Below are 14904 nucleotides of genomic sequence, written 5' to 3'. Positions count from 1 at the left end.
TCTACGTAGCTGACGCCGGTCACTGTGCAGGGGCGGATCTAGCAAAGTTTAGCAAGGGGGGCCGATAGGGCATTAACAGGGAAAAAGGGGGCACAAAGACATACTTTTCTTTCTTATTCTCATTTAAAATGTCAAGCTTTTAATAAATAATTATCTGACACCCAAAGTTTTAATTTGATGTAAAATGAATAGAAGTCAATTACTGTATATAGTAACTATTAAGTCTAATATATATACCCTAGTAAGCTATAGTATTTTTTCCTTTGGGAAGGTACCATCTGTGCAGTCTGCAATTTTGTTGAAGAAAGATGTTGAATCTAATATTTCTTGAAAAATAATTGATTTCTGTGCATTTTTTTTCCCCCCACACTGCATCAAATTAAGGTTGATTACGTCGATTAAGCATCATGAGGTGGAGCGTGAGGGGTGGGTCCCTATTTTTTATTTATTTATTTTTGTTGATGCTGGGAGTTGGAACCCTATTAGTTAGGTTGCTTAATATTTACGCTAAGTACTCTTTAAAATACCAGAATAGGGAGGATGGTGTAGTTGGTTTTTTTTTTATGACTCAAACTCTATTAGATTTAAATATACACAAAAAAAAAAAAACCCCCAGACCCCCTCCCAAAAAAAAAAAAAAACACCCAAAAAAATAGCAGAATGGACATTCAACAACAACAGAACAAATTGAGCATCAATGCATATTTCCATCCCAAACAAAAAAAAGAAAGAAAAAAAAAAAAAAAAAAAAAAAAAGGTGATGCCAACATTTCACATAGACCAGATTACAGCTATCCTATTTAGTCCGAACTTAACTACTTTAGCCGGATACGTCACTGAACTGTATGTAAAAAGTAATTAGCCCACTTATCATTATAGTCGTCCAGTCTATTTAGCAGTCTATATGATAATCTTTCGTAAGCTGCCACTTGTCCCAAAGAGATATACCACTGAGAGAAGTTAGGAGTCGAAGAGGCCTTCCACTCTTTCACCAGCAGCTTCCTCCCCAGCATAATCGCCCTTTGTACCCAATGAGCAAGAGAAGTGGATAAGTGACTCAAAGCTGAAGGGTCTCCTAATACATAAAGACTGTTCATAAATGGGACCCCTTGATCTACAACCTTCTCTACTACAGTGTGAATATGAATCCAATAATCTTGGACTTTGGAGCAACCCCAAAGCAAATGTAAAAGTGAGCCACTTCCTTGCTGGCTTTTCCAGCATGCATCATCAGTCGCTAGACCCACCCTATGCAACCGTGAGGGTGTCCAGTATACTCTATTTAAAATCTTAAATTGAACCAATCTTGAACGTAATTCGCGTGACATTTTTTTCAGATTCCTGAGGATGCCATTCCATTCCTCCACTGTAAAGTTGAGATTTAAGTCCATTTTCCACGTTCTTTTGAGGGACAGTGTGTTAGGATCAGAAGCTAATAAAAGCATTTTGTAATAAGCTGATGCCTCTTGTCCACGCCCAAAGATTTTTTTTTTTTCCTCTAGAAAGTCGCAGCTTAAAGGGAACTTTGCGAATGAACCACATGTATTGGTCATCAAATGTCTTAGTTGCAGATATTTCCAAAATTCCTGTCTAGGTAAATCGAATTCTTCTGCAAGTTTTCCATATGATTTAAATATACTATTTTCATAAAGATCCCCCAACACTGTTATACCTCTCTGAAACCAGAGCTTCCAAAAGAAGGGTAGTTTAGCAATAGAAAGTTTGAGGTTATACCAAATACCAGCAGATTGGTTTAGATATGGATCAAATTTGAATAATTTGGACAATCTTTTCCATACTTCTTTCAAATGAGAAAATACTGGATGTGATTGGATATGGGGGGACAAATTAGTTGATAAGCTATATAATGGTGTAAATGGCGAGCAAGCAGTACTTTCAATGGAAAACCAAGGAGGCACTTTCTCAGGGGGTAAGAACCAATGTGCCAAATGCCGAAGAGAAAAAGCATAATGATATAAAAGTAGATTAGGCATCCCTAACCTACCTCTGTCCACTGGTTTCTGCAGGTTTTCTCAGATTCAATCTAGGCTTTTTATTATTCCATATAAATGACTTACAGAGCTGGTCAAACTGTCAAACAAAGGATGGTGTAGGTTTAAGTTTATTAGATTGATCAGTATTGCTGAACTATGAAATTTTTTTTTTTTTTTTTTGCATACAGGTATAACAGAATAGCTTTAGTGTAGTTGTCGTTTTAAACTTTAGTATGAACTTACACAAAATGCAGCAAGATATTTTAAAAAACAGTTTTGTTGATTAAAAAACACTATATCGGATTCATATCGGTATCGGCAGATATCCAAATTTATGATATCGGTATCGGACATAAAAAAGTGGTATTGTGCCATCTCTATTTATGACATTTAACGGAGTTAGAAGTTAGCAGGGAGTTAGCTCGCTAGCTTCTATCTAAATACAATATAGCATGTCCTGACTGCGGGGTTTTGGAAACAAATTAAAACGTACAGCTCTGTTATCACTTCCAGCATAAATGAAGACAGAAAACTAAAAAGCAGTGACGTTTATAGGGTTACTGAAGTTTGGCTAGCTGATATATAATGATGTGCTACGTGACCGCTAGCAACACAGCTATGTTAGCATAATATAAACAAGCTAACTTTTTTTCCACTTGATAAAAGTTAACTGAGTGTTCTCGGTGGTCAGGAACAAATGTAATCGCATGGCAGGATACTGTAAAAGGACCAAACTTCAGCCAGGAGAACAACTGAGATAATCCATCCACAATACGAGGTTAGTCATTCATATGCTGCTGCATGGGCTGGGCTGTAGTTGCATCCTAAGGTTTTAAAAACTGAGCTTAAATAAATGATTAGCGGTAATAAAAGCCGAGTGAGGTCAACAGTGATCACTGACTGTTTTAGGAGCTTTTTGAGATCAAATAGAAGAAAATACATAACATTAAACATGTTAACAACACAAAAGCCATATTAAAACGCAGACTACTTTAGGCCCGGAAGTAGGATTCGTCGTGTCATCACTGAACAACCGGATAGAGGTTGACTGAGAAGAAAAACTGTGGGGAGCATTAAAAATTTGGACTTTGGTTTGAACAGATGGTACCTTCATGTGTGGCTCCCACCACGGAGCATGGAGGAGGTGCGATAGTGTTTTGGGGGCTTTGCTGGTGACACTGCTGGTGATTTATGCAGAAAATAAATCTCCAACATCCTGTAGCGACACACCATCCACTCCCGGCTGAGCTTCGTGGGACAATCATTTGTTTATCAGCAGGACAATGAGCCTGAACCCCCCCCCCCAAAAAAAAAAGCTCTGTAAGGGCTATTTGACTGAGAAGAACAGTGATCACCTAACTGAGATCATTTGGCACGAGCGGGACCACACAGCAAAAGAGAAAGAGCCAACAAGTGTTCAGCAATCAGATATCTTTTCATTGTTTTAGCAGAGAGAAAAAAAAAAAGGGGTGGAAATTTTGAATTGAAGATATTTCCAAATGTTTGACTAGTGCTAAATGTAATAGGTGAAGTATGTTGGATGCAATCATAAGATTCTTGCTTGAGACTTGTGTAAAATATCAGAATTCTACATTGTTTGCTGTAACGAGGCACTTTAAACTGCAGCATTGGCTGCAGTTTATAGTTTTTCCTTCAGCTTATCCTTAAAATCAATTCTGCACACATTTCAAATTGTGCTTAGGTCAGTTACTCATTTAAAAATATTGATTAGCATTAGTCATACTTTAAAGTGCTTCTTTTGATATGAACAGCAATTGTCCGGCTGAATAGATAAGAGGTGGCATACATTATTTATCTGATCTCACCATCTACAGTCATCCTTTTCAAAGAGGATTTTTGTTACATTTCTCAAGTCTAGCAGAGGGAAATGGTTTTTTTTTTTTGTTGTTTTTGTTAAACAATAAGTGAAGCAAACTAGCACCCAGAGCCTCTGGCTCATCCAGTTTGGGAACATTTCAGTCTCTTCTCACAGCCCAGACAGCGCCGATGTCAAAATCTGCCATTGGGACCTTGGTGGAAATTCAGTCTGTGTTTGCTGTGAGATCACACTAATCCAACGTCTGCTATCCATGTCAGTGTGAGTGTGTGAGTCGTGAGTTGCAGTTACATGCCCCACTGCCTCAAAATCAGGGCACCGCTTCTTTCTGTTCTTTTCGATGTGTGTGCGCTGCCTCCTACTTAAAGCTGATGTGCTTGCTGCTTGTGAATATGTGTGTCCTGAATCACATCCCCATCACAGCGCCTCTTCCTGACAATAACACTCAGAGAAGGTGGCACTGGCCAAAATCCTGTCTGCCCTATTTAAGAATATGAGGCTGTGAAATCATGTCCAGCAAGGATTTTCTGCCATGTTGATGCAATAATTTATACTTCTTGTATTTCATAACTCCTTTGTCTACTTAAAGACCTTTGGGGAATGCTTGTGACAAAATAAAAAAAAGAATAATAGTATTTCTGTAAAATTGTCACATCTGTGTAGTGTGGAAAATTCAAGCACAGCAATTAGTTAGAAAGTGATTTTTAAGAGCTACCCCTCTATCCCAAACTGCTTGAGGTCTGAAGAAAACCAAGAAGCTGATAACAAATTAAAAGTTGGATTTATTAGAGCAGACTGAAGAAAACTCTGGAGAATTTCTGCCAGGTATTGAATCATCTAATTATAAGCTGAAATTGTTGACATGCATCATATAGGATTGAGCATGCACACACACACACACACACACACACACACACACACACACCCCTGATGTTGGTATTCTCCAGCAGTAGGAGCTCTGATGTTCGCTCAGTGCGGAAAACAAAAATTGATGCCCATACCGTATCAGGTAATGATGCAATTTCTTCTGATACATTTATATAACTGCTCTTGCACCCTCTCGAGCCAGGTAGTTCATGGTACACTTTTCTGCTGTACATCTATACTGCTCGTTTAACACTGTGTTGTTATATGTCAACTATGTGATTTGATTGTTATTTTTTGATTCTTAAGTAGTGTGACATAAACTGGGATAGTGATTTTTTTTAATCTTCAATGTTTTTTACTTTACAGACCACAGTTTGGCAGAAATGTGCTTTTATAATCAAAATAATGTATCATCATTAACCATTATACTCTTTTTTTTTTTTGTGTATATTTAGTCCCATTTTTAGCCCCACTAGTTACATGGCTGTAGTGATGGCCATGTTGGCCTGAAAATTGCTTGACTGCACAGGCGTGCTGTTATCTACAGAAATTCAAAGTCTGCAAGATGATAAATTCTAATCACTTTACTTTCTGCTCCTCCAGGAGGTTAAAATCTGTGGTATCAAGTAAATATGTGATCGACTGTTGGATGGTTTGCCTGTAATTTGGTCAGATATTCAGGTCCTTGTGTTATGCCGTTACTTTCATCCGACACCATTTAATGACATTCCCGACAGCATCAGCTGTGCTTTATGTTTATGCTTATCACTTCTGCGTGTCCATTAGGGTCAGCATTATGGAAATTATCCACCCATGTGTGTATGAAGGCAGCTTGGTGGACATCTATTACAGTCCAACAGCTGAGACTGCATCGAATGTTTGCACAGCATTCGTGCTGACTTTACATGTGCCAGAAAAGTATTGTTGTGTAAAGTGTACATGTCGTTATGTGTGCACTGTACTTGCACGTCCTTGTCTCTATTCTACTATTTCTAGAACAAAAACAAAGCAACTCTTCTTGCTGTGGGGGTCGCTATCATGTTCTCTAACAGGGGCATCAGGATTGTTCTGTATTGACAATAACAGATTTTAAAAAATAAAATATCAGTATTGTGTCTAATTCACATGACGTATGATAATACTGTAAATTGCATTTTGGTGTGAATAATGTGCCAAATAGGCAAAAATGTTTTAGAGGGATTGGACTGATATTTAAGATCACAAACTGTTGTCGTTTTGATTTCTTTCTTCCTTCTTTCTTTGTCGACTTACCACAAGAATCATGAAATGAAATCTCTTATGCTCTCTTATAGAAATACAAAAAAAAAAAAAAAAAAAAAAAAAAAAAATCACAGTACAAGTATACAATTGCACTGGGAAAAAGTTTCCCCTTTAGCATGCTGATACACTAGATGGAGGAAACCAAACTGACTTTTTTAAACTTTTTAAAGCCCAATGACACATCTTCTAAAATCCAAATCTGTGTCTTTCACATTAAGGTAAGCTAATAAACATCCTGAGGCTGCTTGCATTACTGCTGACTTCAACATAGCAAATTTTATTGCAATGTTACCTGATTAAATACCAGTTATGTAGCTTTAGATTGCACTGCTAAATGAACCAATAAATAATCTATGGATACTTAAATAATCTCATAGATAATATGAATGTATGCAAATCTCTGTATAATATAGACCCAGCAGGTCTTTTAAATGCATTTATATTGTAAATTAAAGTCAATAGTGTCATTGTCTCATATATCTATCCATCTCTTTATCTATATCAATGCAGACCCACACATTGCTCCTGAATGATAAACTATTAATGTACTCAGGTGTCATTTCTTATTAAGCAAAATGAGGTTATCATCTGTGGAGAGACTCTAGTCATCAAATAATGACACAACCCTTGATGAATGCTTAAGAAACACCACTAGTCTGTAAACCAGTGCCTTATTTAAACACAGCTGCATCAGTGTAAGGAGGAGTCTGGACTATAATGAATGAGAAAACAAGCCAACCTCTCTCACCCCTGGTGGAGTTTAGGTATACTGCGGCAGAACCAGGGTTGCACATCTACATGTGTTATGATAAAATTCAAACCCAGTGAGAACTGCTTTATTGTGTTGTGGTACATTTCATTCAAGCCCTGTGTAATGATAAAATATGCAAGAACTGCATGGTCTTTTCACAAAGGATTTATTAAGTCCCACTCTTTACAGAGACTACAATACAAAAGCTGCATATAAAGAAAAACTTGGGGGTTTTAGCTCTGCTCCTTTCCCCCCTTCCTCCTCCTCTCAGCAGCACTGTGCAAGCATCGTTTGCGTGATGAAGACTTTTTGCAGATGATAAAAGGACACCAGCATCAAAGAGGTATTCACTTATAAAGCTTGGTATAGGAAATGGCACATCATTTGACTTTGTGGTAGGTTGTCTGTGTGAGCTGTATTAACTTGTTTCTATAAACAGTGGAAGTCGGGACTCATGCCCAGGAAGATAAAGCTGCAGTAAACACGTAGTTCAGTAATTCAGCAAAAAGAATAAAGGAAAATTTAACAGGTGGCTGTTCTGTATCTAGTGACTGCAGCTCACTGTGTTTTAAAGGAAGGACAAGACCAGAGGGTCTAAAGATAACACACTTTGCCGAGTCCACTACCTCATCAGCCTTCTGTTTTTTCTGAAAGAGCCTGAAGCCACACAATGCTCCTTATTGAGGTCTCTTAGTCTATGCTTGGCCCAGTTGCTATATATTTAGATATTATTTGCAAATCTCCAGTGGACCTCCATATGACACGCGCAGATATGGCCAGGAGACTTTATGCTGAATTAGGCATTAGAGGCTACTTTGTGTTTTCCAGCTTGCTTGTGGCTCACTGGTGACATCAATGCTTAAAAGATGATGGATACATCTTCGTAGTCAAATTTATTGAGCAGTTACTGCTGGAATTTTTTTATGACATAGTTTAGTCTAAAATAAAAACTCTGAATGGTTATATCATGCCTCTGCAAACTGCAATATTACTGAGTGACAGCCGTTTCAGAGTAATATTTCTTCTTTTATCACGCTAAGTATTCCTCTCAACAGGCAAATCAATGAAGACCTTGTTGTATGCTGATCATCTTTTTTTTGGGGGGGGGGGGGGGATTCTAATAATGTTCCCCGGGAAGTCCTTACGTGACAGTGGGATGCCATTTTATTGACAGCATGACCCAAATACTGCAATTATTGCACAAGTGTGAAATCGGAGGGAAGAGAGGCAGTGAGAGGCGATGAAAAAGAAACAATATTCAGTAATGTGAAGTCGGGTTGACACATTTGGAAAGTCTAGCAAATTAACAGCTGTGGCACCAGATCAGAGAATTTTTCAGATGAATCAAGCATTAGATAGACGATCACATTACCCAGTAGAACTGTGACATAGTTCAGGCTATAATCTATATGCTAATACTCTACAGCTTTTTTCGCTGCAGCCTTTATGGGTCAGTTAGAATGTTAGCAAAGGACAGCTCTAACATTTCTCACAGGGGTGAGTTCGCCAACCTTCATGCATTTAATATTGGTCTCCTTTACATTATTGACAATGCAGGCCGCTTTTCTGTGTTCCAAATCATCACTGCTGCAGTTTGATCTCCTCGCTGCACTTCCTTGAGCTCTGCCTAATAAATGTTAATGTAAGACCAAATGAATAGGTAGGCGGCTTTTTCTTTTTGCTCTGTCAAACTTTGTGTCGATAAGTAAAAGTTACGCTACTGCAGTGTCAAGGATGACACTATCGCACTGTCTCTTGAAAATGTAAATGTTTGAGACACTTTGAGCAAGAAGTAGGAAATCAAGCAATATTAATGATTCATGGTTTACAAGTTAGCCTCTTCACTGAAATGCTTATCCAAAATGAGGATTTGTTTGGTGCACCAAGTACAGCCATAAATGAGGTCAACATAAGTGACTCGCATGAAGAAAAGAAATGAATTGCTAGGCCGCTACAATTACTGCTACTACCACATAGGACTACTACAATTACAGTATTGTAGGATCCAAGGTCATAGTAAGTTTCCATACTCAGTATTAATTTAGTGTTCCCAGTCTGAGGAATATGTCAAAGACCATGCTATAACCACATCCCATTGGACCAATATGTGGGACCATAGAATTTTATGAGGTGTTGTTTTATGTTAGGTTTTACTTTGCACATGATAGGTAGAAGAGATTACATGAAAATGCATACAGAATATAGAATAAACCAGAAATCAAATCACCCATGCTCCAATTACTGAGCCACCTGCGCTGTCGCTGTGGTGCTGCCAACAAAGCAAACACTATACTTATTTCCTAAAGGTGTAATACTTGGTTTACTGTTTTTGCATGACTATTTCCATCCTTGTCTTTTCTCCACCTGTGATGTCCTCTATTTTCTCTGTGCATATCACTATGGGTAGCTGGGTTTTAGCAGTGACTACATCCTTATAAATGACCAAGTCCCAATTCTCATAGACTGTGGAGTTGCAGGCAATAAGGCATGTGTGTCTCCAGTTCAAGGGACAAACAGATTTCTGCAAAATCCAGAAAAGAAAAAAAAAATTACACAAAAGTTATAAATTGATTTTCATGTCACTGAGTGAAACAAATATTCGATCCACTACAACGCAGTCACAGCACAGTGTGGTGGTAGTTAACACTGTTGCCTCACAGCAACAAGGTCCTTATTTCGACTCCACCATTTGGCCAGTGTGGAGTTTGCACATTTTCCCTGTGTTTGTGTGGGTTCTCTGTGTTTGGACTTGCTCCTACAGTCCAAGACCTAAATGATGATTCCAAGTTGCCCATAGGTGTAAATGTGCAAATGTGAATGGTTGTCTGTCTCTCATAGGCCCTCTGACAGGCCCCAGGCCACCCACAACCCTGACAAGGATAAGTAGAAGAGAATGCATGGATGGATGGACAGCCCAGTCATAATTTTGGCTCTGACACACTAGCTGTAGGATCATAGCACACAGATTACAAGCAATCATACCTGTCCACTTAATCAATTTCTTCCATTCCAACCTGCCCACCACAGTAGCTAAGCTGTCAAAGGATGTCAGGGTCAAGACTATAGACCTGCACAAGGCAGGAAAAGGCTACAAGACCATAAAGCAAGGTAACACAATATGCTGTAGTGGGTTGAAATCTTACAGTGCTCACATGGCTCCCCTGCTCAAGCAGGAACATGTACAGGGCCATCCTTAGTTTGCCAGTGAACATCTAAAGGATTCAGAGAAGGCTTTGGAGAAAGTGCTGTGGTCAGATAAAACAAAAATCAAGCTCATTGCCATCAACTTGACCTCCTGGGTTTGGAGGAAGAGAAATGCTGAGTTTGACCCAAAGAACATCTCTACAGTCCAACACAGTGGTGGAAACATGTTTGGGGCAGTTTTTCTGCTAAGACTACAGGACGATGTCACTGCATTAAAGGGCCAATGGATGGAGCCATGTATCATATATGAGAATCTGCTTCCCTTGGCCAGAATACTGAAGATGAGTCATACATAGGTCTTCCAGCTCAGAGATTCCACAAAAGCAAAAAGTAGCTAAAGATGAAGCACATTAGGTTCATAGTGATCTAGCCAGTCTCCAGGCCTCAAGGCTATAGAAAGTTATTTATGAGCAAACTTACAAATTCAACAGGGGAAGTTTTTCTGGGGTGATTATCGTGCGGGTGATTTTAGCCATAAAAACTGGGTGGTGTTGCTCATATTCAGAAGTGATCATTTTATCAGGAACAGGAGTCAATCTGGACCCGCTTTGTGTGAACAACGGGAAGTAAATAACACAGCACAATCAGTAATAGTTTAAATAAAGTGCCATGTGGATCTTACATCACTCATGACATTATTTGCTTTACTCCATACAAGGTCTCTATAAATGCTTTCAAAGCTTGGTAATGCAAGCTTAGAGGTAACAAGATAAAATACAATGATGAGAGTATAATGAGTGGCAAGAAATGGCAGCCACTGCCAAGCTAATTCAAGCATGTCCTTAACCACACTTTCAGGTGTGAACAATTAGCAGTTAAGCCTATGTACCACCAGAACATTATTATTGCCACTGCAGGGTCAGTTGGGGGTGCAATGGGCCAAAAATAAACACCTAAGCATGTTACACTACTGAAGTGCAAAACGCACACTTCATGGAAAAGCAGATTTTCAGCACTATAAACACATGCAGACTTGAATGATCCCTGATTACTCAAGTTAACAGACGTTTACAAACTGTGAAGCCACCATTTACAGATGCCAGAAATTATTGGAAACAACCCATAGTTACCCATGGGAGGGAGGAGTGAGCAGGGAGGGTGAATCCACAGTCTGGCACAGGTGTTGATGGCTCTAATTAGAATATGAATAGGAGCAGGTTCTTCCAGCATTGTTGGAAACCAGCTTTAAAAATAAAAAATAAAAAACCACCAACATTTTTTTTGGTTAGTAGATCCGTCTGTAAATCCTGCCCTTCTATGTAATGAGCTTAAATATTAGGAAAAAAAACTTCTTAAAACTACATACGTCATCAGTTTATATGATATTTTTATATGCAACTCATCTTTTGGGTTAAACTATAATAATTATTATTGTAGTTTTTATTATAGGAGCGAGAGCCCCGTTTCCACCACTTAAAAAAAAAAAAAAAAGAAAAAAAAAAAAGTATCCAGTATCCATAACTCAAAATTTTGAGAAAAGTAGCTTGAAATTTCAAGTGAATGATGTCATTTCCTTGTTACCCAGAAGCTGAAGCCCTCAGCTACAAATGCTATAGCTAAGCTACCAGTATTACAGCCAGTCACGAATGCACAAATTGCTGATTATTTTCAGTGTGGCTGAAGTCACACTGTGCTACGGAAATGCCACTATAAGTTGGGTAACACCCTGTGCATCCACTGATTGATCGATGGATTGATTTGCTTTGTCTTTGCAATGCATGCCAGCAAAACAATGAAACTATTTGACAAATAACCATTAATATTAAGTTTTAAATGCTGATTTCAATAATAATAGTAATAATGATGATGATTAATTTGGTTGTTTTTTTGATTGGAGGCATCTTATTTATCTCCAGGACACCTTTGTGTAAAGCAATCAGTCAGTACTTTTCACAAATATGGTGCACATGGGTTTATTCTAATAAATTCTAATTTGTTCAAAGAATATGAAGTTTACTGATGCATGCTCAATCACCCAGGTAAGGAAATCCCTAAAAATAGATTCTGTTCATCTAGATGTGCCGTTTTCAGTGGAAGAAACCTTTCGTCACTCATTCAAATGGCTTCTTGAGTCTGACAAATTCACTTGGGTGGCACTTGTACGACTTCAACATCCAGCTACAGTGGTTGCCGTTTGAAACAACAAATATCAATTTTAGTTTCTGTCTCCAGTAAGACCCCAACTCTCCAATTAGAATCCAACTTGCACAATAGTTCCCTTGATAGAATGAAAATGTGTGTTTCTTTGAAACCTCAGGCAAAGCAATGATAACAGTGACTCATTGGAAAAGTAGAAATGGTAATTTCCTCTGTTGCACTGAACTCATTGACGTTGGTCCCCATCTAATTATCACCTAGGCTCCGGCACGTACAGATATACCTAATTTAATTTTTCAGTTTCTGTAATTGTGTCCTTTGTGTTTGCTCTTAGCGTCACTTATTTTCGCAAAGCTTGCTATCTCTATGGCCATGGGAAAAATCAATGAAATATAACCAAAGATTAATTCTTATGTTATGTTCATTAGTTCCTTAGTCATTTTCAAATCGTTGCTGTGTTGCAACGCAATTGTTCCTAAGTGCAAGGTAATTATGGCAGGATATTAACATGACGATGACTCAAATTGGAAAAAGTTAAGTCTTTCCTTTATTAAAAATGAGCCAGGTTTAGTTTCATAAGAACACAACGAAGCATAAAGGCCATTTGCAGAGCTTCAGGGTGCTTATCTAGAGCGTTCATACTTTCATGCTAAAAGAAGTGTTTAAACTGTGACACGGACCAGCCAGTCACCCGTGGCTGGATTTGACGCGGTGTCAGTCCAAACTGTAAATTACACTAATAATAAAAGTATCAGGCAGCATGTCAGGGGAGCAACATATTCTGAATTAATCCTCTTTCCTTTCTGTGTCTCCAGAGTGCTATTTGTTATGTTTCCGCCTCCTTTAACAGACCTCCACTTTCAGCCGTCACTCTCTCACTAAAAACAGAAACCGGGGAACCAAGTTGGACCAATCACAGCAGATAATGCGCTTAAATCAGCAAGTGGGTGTGAAAGCTGACCACTTGGGTTTCAGCTCCTCACTTCAAAGCTTCCAAATTTGCCCGACTCTCCTCATTAACTCTGAAGTATATACTACAAATACTGCTTTCAGTGGTTAATCAATCGCATAATGAAAGCCTTAATGCCTTCTTGTGCCTCTGGGCGGCCTGGTACTTGTTTGACGCGGGTGCCAGAGAAAAAAATAAATAAATACCGTATTTTCACGACCATAAGGCGCACTTAAAAGTCTTAGATTTTCTTCAAAAAGTACGGCGCACCCTATAGCGCAGTGCACCCTTTGTGTTGTAAGGAGGACGTAGTAGAGAACACCATGAGAACGCTAAAGGGTGAAGTGTGTGCGTTGACTTTATTGCACATACCTGTATAAAAGAACAGGTATGTGCGTTATGCAGGACACCGTTGTTTTAACAACCCTGAAAATGGCAAAGAGACACGCTTACGAAGCACAGTTTAAACTGAAGGCCATCAGCTACGCGGAGGAACATGGAACTCGAGCAGCGGCGAGAGAATTTAAGATTAATGAATCGATGGTTCGCAAGTGGAGGAAGCTGGAAAACAAGCTCCGACAGGTCAAGAAAACGCAGCTGAGTTTCCGCGGACATAAGGCGATCATCGAGCAAAGAACGAGCGGGAGAAGCGTTTCGAAGGTCACCATTCGGCTAAAAGCAGTTTCACTTTCACTTTTTATGAAACGGTGCCATTTTTCCATCCGGACCAGGACTACGGTAGCGCAGCAACTTCCAGCGGATTATAAGGAAAAGCTGGCCATCTTCCGCTCCTACTGCAGCAAACACATCGGCGACAAACACATCCAGCGATGGATGACCGATGGAGACCACAGTTTCACCAAGAGTGGAAGGCAGCGCCGGGCGAGTTACGCCACAATTTGCCAATGGATTGTAGATGCTTGGGCTAACATGGCTGCTGGCACTGTTGTTCGAGCTTTCGCAAAAGCCGGCATCATTTCCGAGGAGCTGCATGGCACGGAAAGTGACTCTGACAGTGAAGAAAGTGAACCTGGCATGTTTGATGGAGATTTAGCGCAGCTGTTCAATTCAGACACAGAGGATGAGGACTTCGATGGGTTTGATGATAAAAATGTGAGTACCAAACTTTGTTTTGCTCCTGCTTTATTTTTAAATACGCACACTTGTATGCTTGTGTGTTGTTGATCATGACGATTACTGGTAATAAAAATGTGAGTAAGGTACCGAACTCAGGTTTGCTCCCGCTTTATTTTTAAATACGCATACGGTACTTGTATGCGCCCTATGATCCAGTGCGCCTTATGTGTGTGTTAAATACAGTAAGGGCACACATAACTGAGACTGCGCCTTTTAGCACAGTGCGTCTTATGGTCGTGAAAATACGGTAAAAGAAATGGGGGGGGGGGGGGCACCAAAACGTCAGCTTTGTAAAATGCATTTATGCTTTTCCCTTCACTCTGAAAGCAGATAATGGAGTGGCTTCACCAGAAATGTACTCTAGGTGTTGTCACAGTATTCTCATTTCCATCTGATACACATCATGGGGATATCACACATTATATTAGTTTTACGCCTCCAAGCCGGCAACAGCTGTGGCCAGAGGCATTATATTTTTTGTCTGTCCTCCCTCTCTGGCCCTTTCTTGTGAAACGTATCAGGAACACAACAGATCTGCCAAAAGACCACTTGAATTCAAGGATGACCCAGTTACAATTTGGTGGTCAAAGGTCACTGTAATCTCACAAAACACATTAAATGGTATATTTTGTAAAGTCTGACAAACAGACAAAAATAATCAATTATCAGCTAATCTGTGACAAAATGATGTTCTGAAAAACAAGAAAACACAAAAGCTTCTGAGCTTTTTTTCAAGTCCAGTACTCAAAAACATAACGGTGGGCTATGATTGTAGTTCATATTGGAC

General features: G+C 39.2%; 2 long non-coding RNA genes across 2 annotated transcripts in view; one reads left to right on the top strand and one right to left on the bottom strand.

Annotated features, from left to right (window-relative positions):
• The window catches only part of LOC309696077, a 55776-nt gene that overhangs the window by 678 nt on the left and 40194 nt on the right, over positions 1–14904 (top strand). The window lies entirely within an intron of this gene.
• The window catches only part of LOC309696074, a 60347-nt gene that overhangs the window by 27279 nt on the left and 18164 nt on the right, over positions 1–14904 (bottom strand). The gene's annotated exons all lie outside the window — the stretch shown is intronic.

This window comes from Aulonocara stuartgranti (genome assembly GCF_965226115.1).
Source record: "Aulonocara stuartgranti genome assembly, chromosome: 19".
Taxonomy (NCBI): Eukaryota; Metazoa; Chordata; class Actinopteri; order Cichliformes; family Cichlidae; genus Aulonocara; species Aulonocara stuartgranti.
This window is presented reverse-complemented; position numbering and strand designations above follow the sequence as displayed.